Source organism: Physeter macrocephalus, chromosome 8 (genome assembly GCF_002837175.3).
Source record: "Physeter macrocephalus isolate SW-GA chromosome 8, ASM283717v5, whole genome shotgun sequence".
NCBI classification, from domain to species: Eukaryota; Metazoa; Chordata; class Mammalia; order Artiodactyla; family Physeteridae; genus Physeter; species Physeter macrocephalus.
Window position 1 is genome coordinate 51,191,593 of NC_041221.1, and position 14,865 is coordinate 51,206,457.

The following is a 14,865-nucleotide window of genomic DNA, read 5'->3' on the forward strand; positions in this document are numbered from 1 at the left end:
CGCCACGAGCCTGTGCGCCACAACAAGACAAGCCACCGCAATGACAAGCCCGCGCACCGCAATGAAGAGTAGCCCCCACTCGCCGCAACTAAAGAAAGCCCGCACGCAGCAACGAAGACCCAACACAGCCAAAAAAAAAAAATTAGGCACAATAAGAGATTAACAGCAGCGAGGCCCGTGAGCCACAACTACTGAGCCTGCGCGTCTGGAGCCTGTGCTCTGCAACAAGTGAGGCCACGACAGTGAGAGGCCCGCGCACCACGATGAAGAGTGGCCCCCACTCGCCGCAACAAGAGAAAGCCCTCGCACAGAAACGAAGACCCAACACAGCCAATCAATCAATCAATAGACATGCTGTAGAATTATTTTTAAAAAGAGATTAACAACAATAACTAATAATAAAATAGGACAATTATAACAATATACTATAATAGAAGTTATGTGAATGTGGTCTTGCTCTCTCTCAAATTACATTATTATCCTGTGCTCCCCCTTCTTCTTCTTGTGATCATGTGAAATGATAAAATGCCTGTGTGACGAGATGAAGTGAAGTGAATGATATAGGCACTGTGACGTAATGTTAGGCTACTACTGACTTTCTGACGATGTATCAGAAGGAAGATCATCTGCTCCATGTCATCCTGGATCATCAAGCCATGTTGATGGCTGGGTGTCAGGAGCAGATGTTGACGGCTGGCGATCCCAGGCGGGACAGAACTGGAGCGGGTGAGATTTCATCCACTACTCCGAACAACATGCAATCTAAAACCTATGAATTGTTTATTTCTGGAATTTTCCATTTAATATTTTTGAACAACAGTTGACTATAAGCAACTGAAGCTGTGAAAAGTGAAACCCCAGATAAGGAGGGACTACTGTACTTTCTAACAATTAAGTCATTCTTGGTTTCTAATCTTTCATTATTTCTCCCAAGTTAACCAACTGTTTGTTTCAAACCATTTCATCTAAAAACAAACTAAATAAAACATACTTTTTCCTGAGTCTGTGAAAATTCAATAAGGCAAAGCTTTCATAAGGAAGCAGTGAAAACACACCTGCAGACTAATTTATTTATATGTAACAGTGTGCTGCATCCTAAAGAAATAAGGGTCTATTTCTTGACCCTTAGTCTCTCTGACATTTGCAGGTAGTGGTGTGCACTTAGTTGAACATGAAGCATCAATGAATATCTGAGGCCCTCTTTATTCACTTCGTTTCTCTTATGCCCCCTAAAACAATAAATGTTACTTTCAATGAAAATAATTCAAGGTGGATATTCAGTACAAGCATGTTTCATCAGGGAACAAAGGTTAGTTTTCATCCCAAACCAGAATATCTGAATCTTTTGCGCCAACATACAAAAAGAGATAAATAGGTCATTGGCTAATCCTCCATTTAAAGTATGACAGCAGAGAGTGGCCATAAATTTTTGACTGCATGCAACTTATACATCTGTCATTTCATAAGCTAATGAAATGACAGATTTATAAGAACCTTCCTGTCTATAAGGGGTCCATAATGCTCACCTTAAAAGTCATCACTGCATTTGCTCAATGTAAGGGATCAACATATTTAGGTTGATTTTGATGAGCTTTAAATATTAGGTAATTTACTGCTGATTAAAGCTAACAATATATTTTAAAAACAATCTAGATTAGTTTTTTGATAATGTCCTGAGATTTTAGAAATCGGTGGTATTATGGAATTTTAATTCCGCTACATCTCAAGAACTCTGGATGACAGGGAAAGGATAGGGAGGGTGTGCCTTGCCAGCTGCAACCCACGGGGTGGTCCTATAGTCACTGTCACTGGGCCAGTGAGGACAGTCATCTAAGGTTCATTAATCAAAGCAGCAGGAGGGATCAAGGTAAGAACATAGCACTTCAGAGCTTTAGAAAACACATCCAAATGCCCTAACCCACTGACACTCAAAATAGACCTGTGAAATAGGCAAATAGACAGGAGATGCTATAAAGAAGCTGGGATTCTAAAGTACTTATTTGTCCAAGGTCACAATGCCAGTGGGAGGCAAAGATGTGATTGTGTTTTTTTTCTATTTCTTTTTTAATTTTGTTTTATTTTTTAACATCTTTATTGGAGAATAATTGCTTTACAATGTTGTGTTAGTTGCTGCTGTATAACAAAGGGAATCACATTCTCTACGTCTGTGTCTTTATTCCTGTCCTGCCCCAGGTTCATCAGACCTATTTTTTTTTTTTAGATTCCATATATATGCGTTAGCATATAGTATTTGTTTTTCTCTTCCTAACTTACTTCACTCTGTATGACAGACTCTAGGTCCATCCACCTCACTACAAATAACTCAATTTCACTTCTTTTTATGGCTGAGTAATATTCCATTGTATATATGTGCCACATCTTCTTTATCCATTCATCTGTCGATGGACACTTAGGTTGCTTCCATGTCCTGGTTATTGTAAATAAAGATGTGATTCTTAATCTCAGATGCTGTTCACAAAAAGAAAGAAAAATAAAAAGAAAGAAAGAAATATACTGAGACTCCTAGAGCTTAGTCCCAGGACTTTTTCGCTAAGTGTTCCTTTCTATTCCATGACTCTACTTATCAAATATATGTGGATTATTCCCAATTGTATAACTCCCTTCTAGACCTCTCCTCTGAGCACAACACATACATGTCCATCTTCACCTACATCACCACTTGAATGCCTAAAAAAGCCAATCAATCTTACCCGGGCTCTTGTTACTCCTCCTTCCAAAAGCTGTTCCCAGGCTTCCTCAGCTTGGTAGGTGTCACACCATTGCTCAAGTCAGGTGGGAATCATTTTACTCTCTGCCTTTCCTCTACCCCAGCATTCCACATCCAAGGCATCGGCAAGTCTGATAAGATTCCTCTTCCGAGATACTGTATATCTCAATTCCACCACCTCTCCCCGCTTCCACTCCACCACTCAAGTCCAAGCCACCATCACCTCTTGCCTGGACCACTGCAGTAGTCTCCTCATTGGCTACCCTGTCTCCCTTCACAGCTCCATAAAAATACATTCTACATACAACACCTAAAATCATGACCCTTTCTATTTGCACTTAAAGTAAGGTGAAAGCTCCTATAAAAGCCCACTTAGCTATGCCGACATTTTCAGAAATGTTCAGTGTCTCAGAAATAAAGCTTCAATATTGTCATGGAAGGACAGTGGCAGAGGAAACATGGACAGTCAGGACTTAAACCAAGTCTTTCAAATGTCTTTTTCATTAAGCCGTTCAACTTCCCAATGATCTATTCCCAGAAACTTATCTGCTTCTCAGTTTTCTCATTTGTATTATTATAAGAAAACTGCTTTTCCTCCTACCTCACCTGGTGATTAAGAGGATCAAATGAGATAATATATGTAAAAGCACTTTGAAAACATAAAGCATTACAAATATAAAGTAATATAAAACGCCTACTAATACAGAAATGGTGTTCAAGCATGGGGTTTTCTGGGCCTTTGCTTACAAGAAAGAGGAGTTAAGTGAGTCTAGCTAAAATAATTGACTTTTGGGAATTCTCTGATGGTCCAGTGGTTAGGACTTGGCACTCTCACTGCCAGGGCCCCAGGTTCGATCCCTGGTCGGGGAACTACAATAAAATCCCATAAGCCGCGTGGCACAGCAAAAATAAATAAATAAATAAATTGACTTATCTCTCATCACTAGAATACATTTTGGCTGGTTGGAGCCTTTTCTATTGCTTAAGAAGACTGATGCTAGATAAAAAAACACATGGCTGCCCTGGTTAACTTCCTGATTTCAGGCTTTACCTTACCAATAAATAAGAAATAGCCAGATAACTCTTACAAACACATTTCTGACTAAAAAGAAAATAGGAAGCTAAAAGCCCTGGTTTGGAAGGCTGAGGAAATGAGCCTCACCTTGCCCAAAGTCTGTCCACAATTCTTCTCCTGCCCTCTCTCCAGGATGTGGGGGGCACAGCTCCAGAGGAGATGAAAACCCAGGGCTGCAGGGCCCTTCCAAAACCCAGGGACACAGGATGACTCCAACTCTGGACCATTTCCGTAGCTCCTGGAAACTCTGCCAGACAGCAGAAGCTGCAGCTGAGTGCCGGACCCAGGTCAAGTTGGAGAAGTCCTCACCCCATCACCCCAGGATACAGACATTGTAAGTAAGAAACTGGCCTCAAGTATGACATAAAGTCTAATGGGCAGGAAAAAGCAAAATGCTTCTAATAAAGTAAGTCTATCACTACACAATTTTATTAAAGTCAGATTTATTGACAAAGGCATTGAGTTTGTAAAGAAATTATAAAAACTGTGGCAAGATAAGCAAGATAAACAAGTTGCTACATGTAATCTTCCTTTCTTCATGGTTGCCCCCAAAACAGGCCCACCAAACTGCATAATCATTTCACTACTTCTACACAAATTCATATTATTCAATTTAATTTTTTCATTGATTCTCTTCAAACCAGTTATCATTATTTTATTTCAGTTCTACTTAAGTTCACTGGTCCTTTAAAAAATAATACTTAGTGACATTTAATATATTCAGACTATAGAAATGGAAACTATGCCATAAATCAAGGGTCTGCAAGCTTTTATCTGCAAAGGGCCAGATAATATTTCAGGCTTTATAGGCTCCATACTGCCTCTGTCACATATTGCTTTTTTTTTTTTTCTTTAAACAACCCTTTAAAAATATAAAAATTACTTAGCTCTTAGACAATACAAAAACAGACTCTGGGCTATAGTTTATCAACTTTTGTTGTAAATAATAATTGTGAACTAACAGCATATAGAACATGTATAGTATACGGAACATGAATCAGCCTTTCACTTAAAACAAATCACACTGGTTCGACAGGCTTCCTTTTCCTAAAGCAGGTTCTAAAACTAGGAATGCTCTATATTAGAGAAGGATGAGGTATATGTCCTATTTTTATGAAAGAAAAATTCTGCCCAGATATTTTTTTCTCCCCTCTTAGGTGGTCAAGGATAAAAGATGTTCACTAAGAACTAATGAAGCATCACTTAGAATGTACATATTTACAATGAAATTCAGAAGCCTAGGTTAATACTGTACAGACTGATAAAACACAAATTTGTGAAACCTCAGAAATTATAGACACAAAGCCGAAAAGCCAAAAGTAGCTAGAATAAAATTCATCAATCCATCAACAAAGGAGGATGTATTATTAAAATGACTTTTTTTAGGATCTCTGCACTAACAATAAAAAATAGCAACAAAATTCTGGAAGGATAATGTCATACAAATGACTTGCTGCAGTTGGTATTGCTACCCCACAATGCAATGAAGTCCATTGCAGCTGAGATAAAGGAACTCTTACAGAGTTGCTGCACTGTTACCAAGCAACAAGAAATAAAATGTCAGGATTAGCACTTGATTTAATTTTACCATCAACAAACCATACTTCTATTCTGCTACTCTTCTGGATGTAAATGGTCATTAGGCTAAGAATTATTAATCTATAAGAGTACACACACAAAGAAATATGCAGTGAAGTTAATACCTAGTATTCATTAAGTTCATGTTTTTTATATTTACTGCTTCCTTGGTAGAACAGCAAATAATAACAGAATAGTGATTCTATTACTGAGAAGGTTATTTTGTCAAAATATTCAACTAAATCATCACTAAATACATCTTCGTTAGCATTGAAATATTCTCAAATCAGTGTTGCATTTTATGAAAATTCAAGGAAATGAATGAATTGTCTTTAAATACTTTAATACTTCAAAGTAAGTAGAGTCAATCACTTCATTTAGTTTAGTTGTGTAAGGATATTATCACCTGTCAAAGCAATGTACATCTGGCTGAATTTGTAGCATGAAGAATTTATAGATATCTCTTTCAGAGTGGTATAGCAATCACTTTTTAAAAAATGAAATCTAAAAGCATTAATAAAATCCTATAACTGAAAAACTAAAAAAGAAAAAAATGTAAATTAAGGATATTATATAATTTAACAGACTTAAAAATCAATCATTGTAAATGACATCCAAAGCTGACCACATCATCCCCAAAGTTAACACTTGGGAAGGTGACTGTATTATGCCTTAGGATCATGAGGTCCCAGGGTTCATGGGGGGTTGGTGGGAAGAGGGTGTTCCTTCTTTTTGTATTGTATCAAACAGCTCTCTTACCTGCCTGTGTTTTTAAAGAACTTGTGTTGAGTGTTCGAGTCAACTGGCCTGTGTGAATGAAGTAAAGAGGATTAGGATTAAACAGGTTCTTGCTGTCCTTATCTTCTCGCTAAGGAAGAGAAGTAGAGAGCATTACCAGGCAAATACTAAAGTGCTGTGAAGGGCATTTACTATATTATGCTTCAGACAGTGAATGTCAAATTTGACATTTCAGCCAAGTTCTCATAAATATCATGTCTCCAAGTCAATCAGCAATTTTGTGCGTGGGCATAAATTCCATACAGGCATGGAGCAGTGGTCGCCTGTGTATGCATGTGTGTGCTTGACATTGCATCTGTCTAATGAAGTTTCTCAACATGGTTACATGTGTTTCTCTTGGGTGGATGGAACCTTTAATTTTTTCCTGTTTAGACCTATTTCTTTTTTCTTTTTACCGTCTCTTGGAAAAATTATGAGTTTCTCTGTAATATCAAAAGGCATTAGCAATCTTAAGATTAAGAATAAAAGAACATTAAGAGGAAAGGAATTATGTTTATCCCTTGGGCAGTTTCATTTTTCCTGAAGCAGGACGGAAGATAACCAGTCTCTAAAACATCGATACACTAATTGGGCCTGCTTGGTGGAGATTAAATGTTCACAGGATCCATTGAAGTGATTAGGTCGAATGGTTAAAATCCACTGTATTCCCACATCCTAGTGTAAAGTGAACTAACCACCAGTTTGACTTCTTCTGCAAAGAAAATTCATGAGGTGTTGTCAACACAAAGTTCTCCAAACAGGGCCAGAGAGTCACAAAAGTCAGGAGGCTCCAATCTCAAATTCACATTCTCCATTCATCTCAGAGTTTTAAAGTCAGATTTGGGCCTAGTCATCTTGGGAAGTATTACAAATGAACTAAAAACAGAAATCACACTTCACACAGCCTAGGAAGAAGATACTGCCATGATTCTCAAGACAGCCACCCTCATATAAGACTCCTCGGCCCACCACCTCCAACCAAAGAAAGGGGAGTCTGTCATCCCCAGTCTTGAAGTCCGCCAGGAAGGCTCTGTCTGCTCCTCTCCTTCCACTGCCCACCTTCTTCACTTCCCAGAGGCCTCCACTCAGCTGTCATCTCAGTGGGGCCTTCTGTTACTGACCAACCCATTCAAAATTCCACTTTGGGGAACTCCCTGGCGGTCCAGGGGTTAGGACTCCACAGTCCCACTGCTGAGGGTCCGGGTTCAATCCCTGGTCAGGGAACTAAGATCCCACAAGCCATGCAGTGCGGACAAAAACAAAAACAAAAACAAAATTTATCTTTCTTCTCCTGACATTTCATGTCCCTTTTCATGCTTTGTTTCATCTCCTTAATATTTATCAATATCTAATATAATATATATTTTACTTATTTATTGCACCTATTGTCAGTCTTGAGCATTATAATGTAAGCTGATTAGGGATACAATATCTGGTGATTATTTCAAAATACTACAAGAGGAGGCAGGAGATGGGGATGAAGATGGGGCAGGAGTGATTGTGGGTTGACAGTCATTGGAGCTGGAGGACGAGCTCAGATGGGTTCATTACACTCTTCTGTTTACTGTTGTGTATGTCAATTAGCCTTCATAATAAACATTAAAAACAAAATTTGTAATACCATTTACACTGCTGTTTTCACCTTTCCTCATCCACCAATCAGGAACAACACGTATCTTCTTGGCAGGATGGCAGATGTACCCCTAATCTTTTCCTCTAGTCAACCTCCTCTGGAGACATGGCATGTGCCAGGCACTAGTACAGAACGCAGAAGTCACAGGTCCCAAAGCTTGGCTCTTCTAAACAAAAAGTATTAGGATATCTTTGGAAAATAATTTTCCATATGTCCATACCTTATGACTTAAGAATTATTTTTAAGGGACTGATAACCACAATATTCCTGACAGTGGCTCTCTCTGCAGGAAAGGCAGGCAGATGAAAATGAGAATAAGCAATCCGCTAATCCTTACCTTAGGTGCGTTCGTAGGTGTTCAATTTATTACTGTGCTTTATGACCCACAAAGGCTACAATGTATATAATACTTGTATGCATCAAATATCATGTAATATGAACAATTCTTTCATAAGCAAATATATAAATATACCATAATATAAATAGAATAAAATAACTTTATTGAAGTCATGGTAATGAATGTGTTTGTCTTAACTAAAAGCTGAAATTAGCCAAAGTAGCTGAAGAGGCCTTGCATAAACCTTGCCATCTTCCAACACCAGCCAGGGCACACACCTGAAGAAACTAGCTGGGTTATTTTGTTCACAGGTAACCTCAACAGCCTTCGGTGGCTGAGTCAGATGACCTTTCCTGACAGCGCAGGCATGCCAGGCTGCTTGCAGGAGACAAAGCATCAACAGGCTCCGGAGTGAAGCACTCCCACCCCTCCCCCTGAGTTTTCTATTATAAGTTGCTTTAAAAAAAAAAAAAATGTAAAGACAGGTAACTTCCCAGAGAAACACAGCCTCATTGGATATGCACCCAGGAGACTGGCTGAGGGGCTCATGGGAAGTTGAAGGGTTAACAGACCACTACAAAAGCCAAATGAGTTCCACAGTACTGCTGTTATTCATATACATGGAACACAATGCCAACAGTTGTTCCCTGGCTGGCTGGTTTTGCACTTAAACTTGTGAAGTTTATCAGGGAAGATTCCACCCACTCAAAGAGGAGGTCCAGAAATAACACTGTCTGTCCTAAAAAGAGAAATATCTTTCTGGCATGCATGCCAATATGTGCACCCACTTGTACTATTTTCCCCAAGTAACTACCCCCAGTTCCTTAAGAGACGGGGAAAGAGACAGCCAGCCTTCACTATGTCACAACTTTGTGGCGAAACATGCAAATGGCTGCAGGTTTTAAGAATGCAAATGCAATATTCATATCGGTTTTGTTAAAGGGGAAAACAGACATAATTGGTTTTCCACAACTCACGAGTTTGTTTAGAACACATTTGAAAGGCAAAATTTTTCCAAAAAGGAGCAATATCCCACTTTTAGAGAAACCAGAAATAATTCATGTCAAGGGCCAATTGGGTATTCTCTTCAATTCAAGATAAATATACTGGTTTACCTCTTGTCAATTGGAGGAGAAATTATGAACCAAAAAAGCAAGAGACAGCTTTATGTTCCTTTGCCACCCTGCTTCTTTTTTTTTTTTAATTAATTTATTTTTGGCTGCATTGTGTCTTTGTTGCTGTGCACGGGCTTTCTCTACGAGCAGGGGCTACTCTTCATTGCAGTGCATGGGCTTCTCATTGCGGTGGCTTCTCTTGTTGCAGAGCATGGGCTCTAAGCGCGTGGGCTTCAGTAGTTGTGTCACATGGACTCAGTAGTTGTGGCTCGCGGGCTCTAGAGCACAGGCTCAGTAGTTGTGGTGCACAGGTATACTGGTTTACCTCTTGTCAATTGGAGGAGAAATTATGAACCAAAAAAGCAAGAGACAGCTTTATGTTCCTTTGCCACCCTGCTTCTTTTTTTTTTTTAATTAATTTATTTTTGGCTGCATTGTGTCTTTGTTGCTGTGCACGGGCTTTCTCTACGAGCAGGGGCTACTCTTCATTGCAGTGCATGGGCTTCTCATTGCGGTGGCTTCTCTTGTTGCAGAGCATGGGCTCTAAGCGTGTGGGCTTCAGTAGTTGTGTCACATGGACTCAGTAGTTGTGGCTCGCGGGCTCTAGAGCACAGGCTCAGTAGTTGTGGTGCACAGGCTTAGTTACTCTGCGGCATGTGAGGTCTTCCCGGACCAGGGCTTGAAACCGTGTCCTCTGCATTGGCAGGAGGATTCTTAACCACTGCATCACCAGGGAAGTCCCCTGCCACCCTGCTTCTAGGTGCAAAAAGACTTTAAGATATCTGAGGGAATTATCATTAATATTTTAGATATTTATAGTTCTACCCCTCTCTTACCTCCCATAAAACTCAAGTTATAGGGGGTAACCAGGGACAAAGGCTGAAAAGATGCAGCACCAGGGAGTGGAGTGGTGATTTAGGAGGCAGGCTCTAACCCAGATCCTGCTACTGAAAAGTCCTCCATGTCCTCATCTATAAGAGAAAGGAGATGAGCTAAGAGTTCTAAAAAAGAAAAGGCTTTGTCTGAAATGTAGGGTGTAGTCATTGTTAAAGCTCCCACTGCTTAAGATACCGCAGTACAAGAATAGACATTCAATCACCATGTTCAGGGAAGTTTGTGAAAAGCTGCACAGTTCAGAGAGGCGACACAACAGAATGAACAGAATCCAGAGGAAGACTGAATGAATCCACAGGGCTATTGATCACAGGATGATGCTTTTCTCAAAGCCCTCTTGGAGGTAGATAGTGCAGGAGGCAAAAAGACCAAAATTGGAATAACTGGCAAGGAAAGCTGGGGGTCGAGGAATATATTGGCCAAAATCTCCCAATCTGCTTGATTCTAATAGTTAGCATTGAAATGGACTACTTCCAGAGATTCAATACCTTTCAAGATTTTGAAACACCATCCATTGATGATGATTTGAGAATATTTCATAAAATAGTGGAAAAGTGCAGACAGCCCGGAATCAGTCATTCTGTGGTTCTACCCTAGCTCCATCTAGCTGTGTGACATTGGGTATATAACCTAACCTCTCTGTGCTTTTAAGTCTTTATCTGTAAAATAAGGATAATAATGATTCCTATCTCATAAGACTATTGTTAACATTAAAAAAATTAACAATAACCATGAAGAATACAGCAGTGACTAACACATAATAAATACCTGATTAATAGTAACTATTATTATTGCTAATATTTAACAGGCAGGAAAATATGCAGGTAATTTAAGATCTCTGAAGACTCCTGTTAAACCAGCTCATAATCATCCATCTCACTAGGACCACTGTACAATAAAGTAGGATAGAGCTACAGGAAAAGAATTACAGAGTCCTAAAGGCCAATGCAGGTGACAGAGTGCACAAAACATAAAACAGAAGAGGAGCTGGAGGTCCAGGGTAGTCACTATACTAAGAATAATACAAAACTCACAGTCCAGATAGATTTTTTGTTATCAGAAGACACCCAATCTGTTCATCATCCCCAATTCCAAATTATCTTCTACATGCAAGAGCACAAGTTCTTACAATTCAACCTAAAGGCATGTGGACCTCCTCTACTATGAGCATGCAGAGGGAGCAGGCTTACAATAATTTATTGTCTAAATTGCTGTTTTGCTTATATTCCTAAACTGGACTGACAAATTATATTTCATCTTGATCCTTCCAATTAGGCTCTGTCCAATCAAACTTTCTCCAGTGATGACAATATTCTTTATCTATGTTGAGCAACACAATAGTCACTAGCATATGTAGCTACTGAAGAGAAACTGAATTTCTACTTTATCTAATTTTAATTAATTTAAATTTTAAAAGTCGCATGTGGCTACTGGCTACCATGTTCGACAGTGCGGGTATAATCAATTGGGAGTGGCCATCAGCAGCACTATATTGAAAGGGATCCTAATGTGAGTCTGTGTCTAACAGGACAGAATGCTGTGAATCAGAGATGTCTGTTCTAGGACACAGGGAGGGCAGCTTTTATCATATTTGCAGGATCAATTAAAGGATTTTTATCTCCCCTTCCCTTATGCCGACAGAGAACCTCTCTTTCCTAATATCTACATTAATTCTCAGACAGTAGAGAGTCACTTCCTGCTTTTGGAAGAGATAAGATTGGCTGAAAACAACCAGATTATAAAAGAAGGAAAGAAAGAAATTCACCCAGGACAATGCATACTGCCCCATGGTACTCAGAGAAAAAATATTGGTTTGTGGTAGTTTTACAGAAGTACATACAATCAAGAGAGGGTTAAACTATCAACCATTTTAAGCTACGCTATAGGCTTTTTTTCAGTACTGTTACAGATGTGTGTAATGGACAGATCATTAAGATGATTCAATTAAAAAAAAAAAAAGATCGCACAGAGAGAGTAAACCACATTATCCATTTTAAATGCAGAAAATATAGTGAAACTGTTGCAGAAGAAACCACCCTGCCAGTGTTGAAAGTACCACATGCCCCAGCACTTTAAAAATAATACACTTCAAACACTGTAAATTAACTATACTTTCATAAAAGAGGAAGAAAACAAACAAACAAAACGAAGCCAAACTATGGCTATCTACTAAAAAAAATAATAATAATATACTTCACTTTCCAGTAGAGAAACAGAATTCTAACATTTGATTATTTGATTATGGCATGGGCTTCCTTGGTGGTGCAGTGGTTGAGAGTCCGTCTGCCAATGCAGGGGACACGGGTTCGTGCCCTGGTCTGGGAAGATCCCACATGCCGCGGAGCGGCTGGGCCCGTGAGCCATGGCCACTGAGCCTGCGCGTCTAGAGCCTATGCTCCGCAACAGGAGAGGCCACAACAGTGAGAGGCCCGCGTACCACACACACACACACACACACACACACACAATATGGCAGCACTGCCTCCATGAAATACCATCTTGGGCAAGCATATGGAGGAATGAAAAAATGCCAGGAAGAATACTACCATCACAAGAAAAATCAAGAACATATATTCTCATTTCCAGATCGCAGGATGGGTTCCTATAAAGCCCTCCCATGGGAAAGCTATCTCAAACGCCCAGGAAAATTTGGTTCCAAAGTGATCCTCAAAGCCTAAATGAATCATTTTGAAGTCTCCTTTCAGGTTCAAATATGTATAAACAAAATGGCAAGATTTTGGTATAAGCACCTATTTCTGCCCCAGAGCTTGAACCCTGGGAAGGTTCTAAAATTATTCTAGTCTCTCCCAAACCCTGAGATGTCCAAAGGAGAGTCAGTTAGTGCCTTAATTCAACTGTTCCGAATAGAACCACATCAAAACAATGAGCTGTACTAGCCTCCTTCATCCTTAAAGTAACACCAGTATCTAACAGTGAGATAAGGAACTTCTCCTAATACAACTTACTATTTTCCTAGGATTCTGTATACAAGAATTCATCTGGAGACAAACTGGAGAACAATTATACCACAGAAGTCCACCCACTAGAGTGAAGGTTCTGAGCCCCACATCAGGCTTCCCAACCTGGGGACCAGCAACGGGAGGAGGAATTCCCAGAGAATCAAACTTTGAAGGCTAGCGGGATTTGACTGCAGGACTTGGACAGGACTGGGGGAAACACAGACTCCACTTGTGGAGGGCACACACAAAGTAGTATGTGCATCAGGACCCAGGGAGAAGGAACAGTTACCCCATAGGAGATTGAACGAGACCCATCTGCTAGTGTTGGAGGGTCTCCTGCGGGAGCGGGGGGGCGGGGGGGGCAGGCGAGGGGGCAGCTGTGGCTCACCGCTGGGACAAGGACACTGGCAGCAGAAGGTCTGGGAAGAACTCCTTGGCATGAGCCCTCCCAGAGCGCACCATTAGCCCCACCAAAGAGCCTCTAGGTGCCAGTGCTGGGTTGCCTCAGGCCAAACAACAAACAGGTAGGAAAGTCAGCCCCACCCATCAGCAGACAAGTGGATTAAAGTTTTACTGAGCTCTGTCCACCAGAGCAACAGCTCTACCCACCACCAGTCCTTCCTATCAGGAAGCTTGCACAAGCCTTTTAGATAGCCTCATCTACCAGAGGGCAGACAGCAGAAACAAGAAGAACTACAATCCTGCAGCCTGTGGAACAAAAACGACACTCACAGAAAGATAGACAAAATGAAAAGGCAGAGGACTATGTACCAGATGAAGGAACAAGATAAAACCCCAGAAAAACACCTAAATGAAGTGGAGATAGGCAACCTTCCAGAAAAAGAATTCAGAAGAGTGATAGTGAAATTAATCCAGGACCTCGAAAAAAGAATGGAGGAAAAGATCGAGAAGATGCAAGAAATGTTTCATAGAGACCTAGAAGAATTAGACAACAAACAACTAGAAGAATTAAAGAACAAACAAACAGAGATGAACAATACAATAACTGAAATGAAAAATACACTAGAAGGAATCAATAACAGAATAACTGTGGCAGAAGAATGGATAAGTGACCTGGAAGACAGAATGGTGGAATTCACTACTGCAGAACAGAATAAAGAAAAAAGAATGAAAAGAAATCAAGTTAGCCTAAGAGACCTCTGGGACAACATTAAATGCACCAACATTCGCTTTACAGGGATCCCAGAAGGAGAAGAGAGAGAGAGGACCCGAGAAAATATTTGAAGAGATTAGAGTCGAAAACTTCCTTAACATGGGAAGGAAATAGCCACCCAAGTCCAGGAAGCGCAGAGAGTCCCAGGCAGGAGAAACCCAAGGAGAAACACGCCAAGACACATAGTAATCAAATTGACAAAAATTAAAGACAAAGAAAAATTATTAAAATCAAGGGAAAAACGACAAATAACATACAAGGAAACTCCCATAAGTTTAAGAGCTGATTTCTCAGCAGAAACTCTACAAGCCAGAAGGGAGTGGCACAATATATTTAAAGTGATGAAAGGGAAGACGCTACAATAATGATTACTCTACCTGGTAAGGATCTCATTCAAATTCAATGGAAAAATCAAAAGCTTTACAGACAAGCAAAAGCTAACAGAATTCAGCACAACCAAACTAGCTGTACAACAAATGCTAAAGGAACTTCTCTAAGTGGGAAACACAAGAGAAGAAAACAACCTACAAAAACAAACACATAACAATTAAGAAAATGGTAATAGGAACATACATATCGATAATTACCTTAAAC

General features: G+C 39.9%; 1 protein-coding gene and 1 non-coding gene across 3 annotated transcripts in view; one reads left to right on the forward strand and one right to left on the reverse strand.

Annotated features, from left to right (window-relative positions):
* OXCT1 (3-oxoacid CoA-transferase 1) overlaps nucleotides 1-14,865 on the reverse strand; it is a 131,338-nt gene that overhangs the window by 89,462 nt on the left and 27,011 nt on the right. The window lies entirely within an intron of this gene.
* Nucleotides 3,526-3,598, forward strand: TRNAE-CUC (transfer RNA glutamic acid (anticodon CUC)). Its single transcript has one exon. It is a non-coding gene; the product is annotated as a tRNA-Glu (tRNA).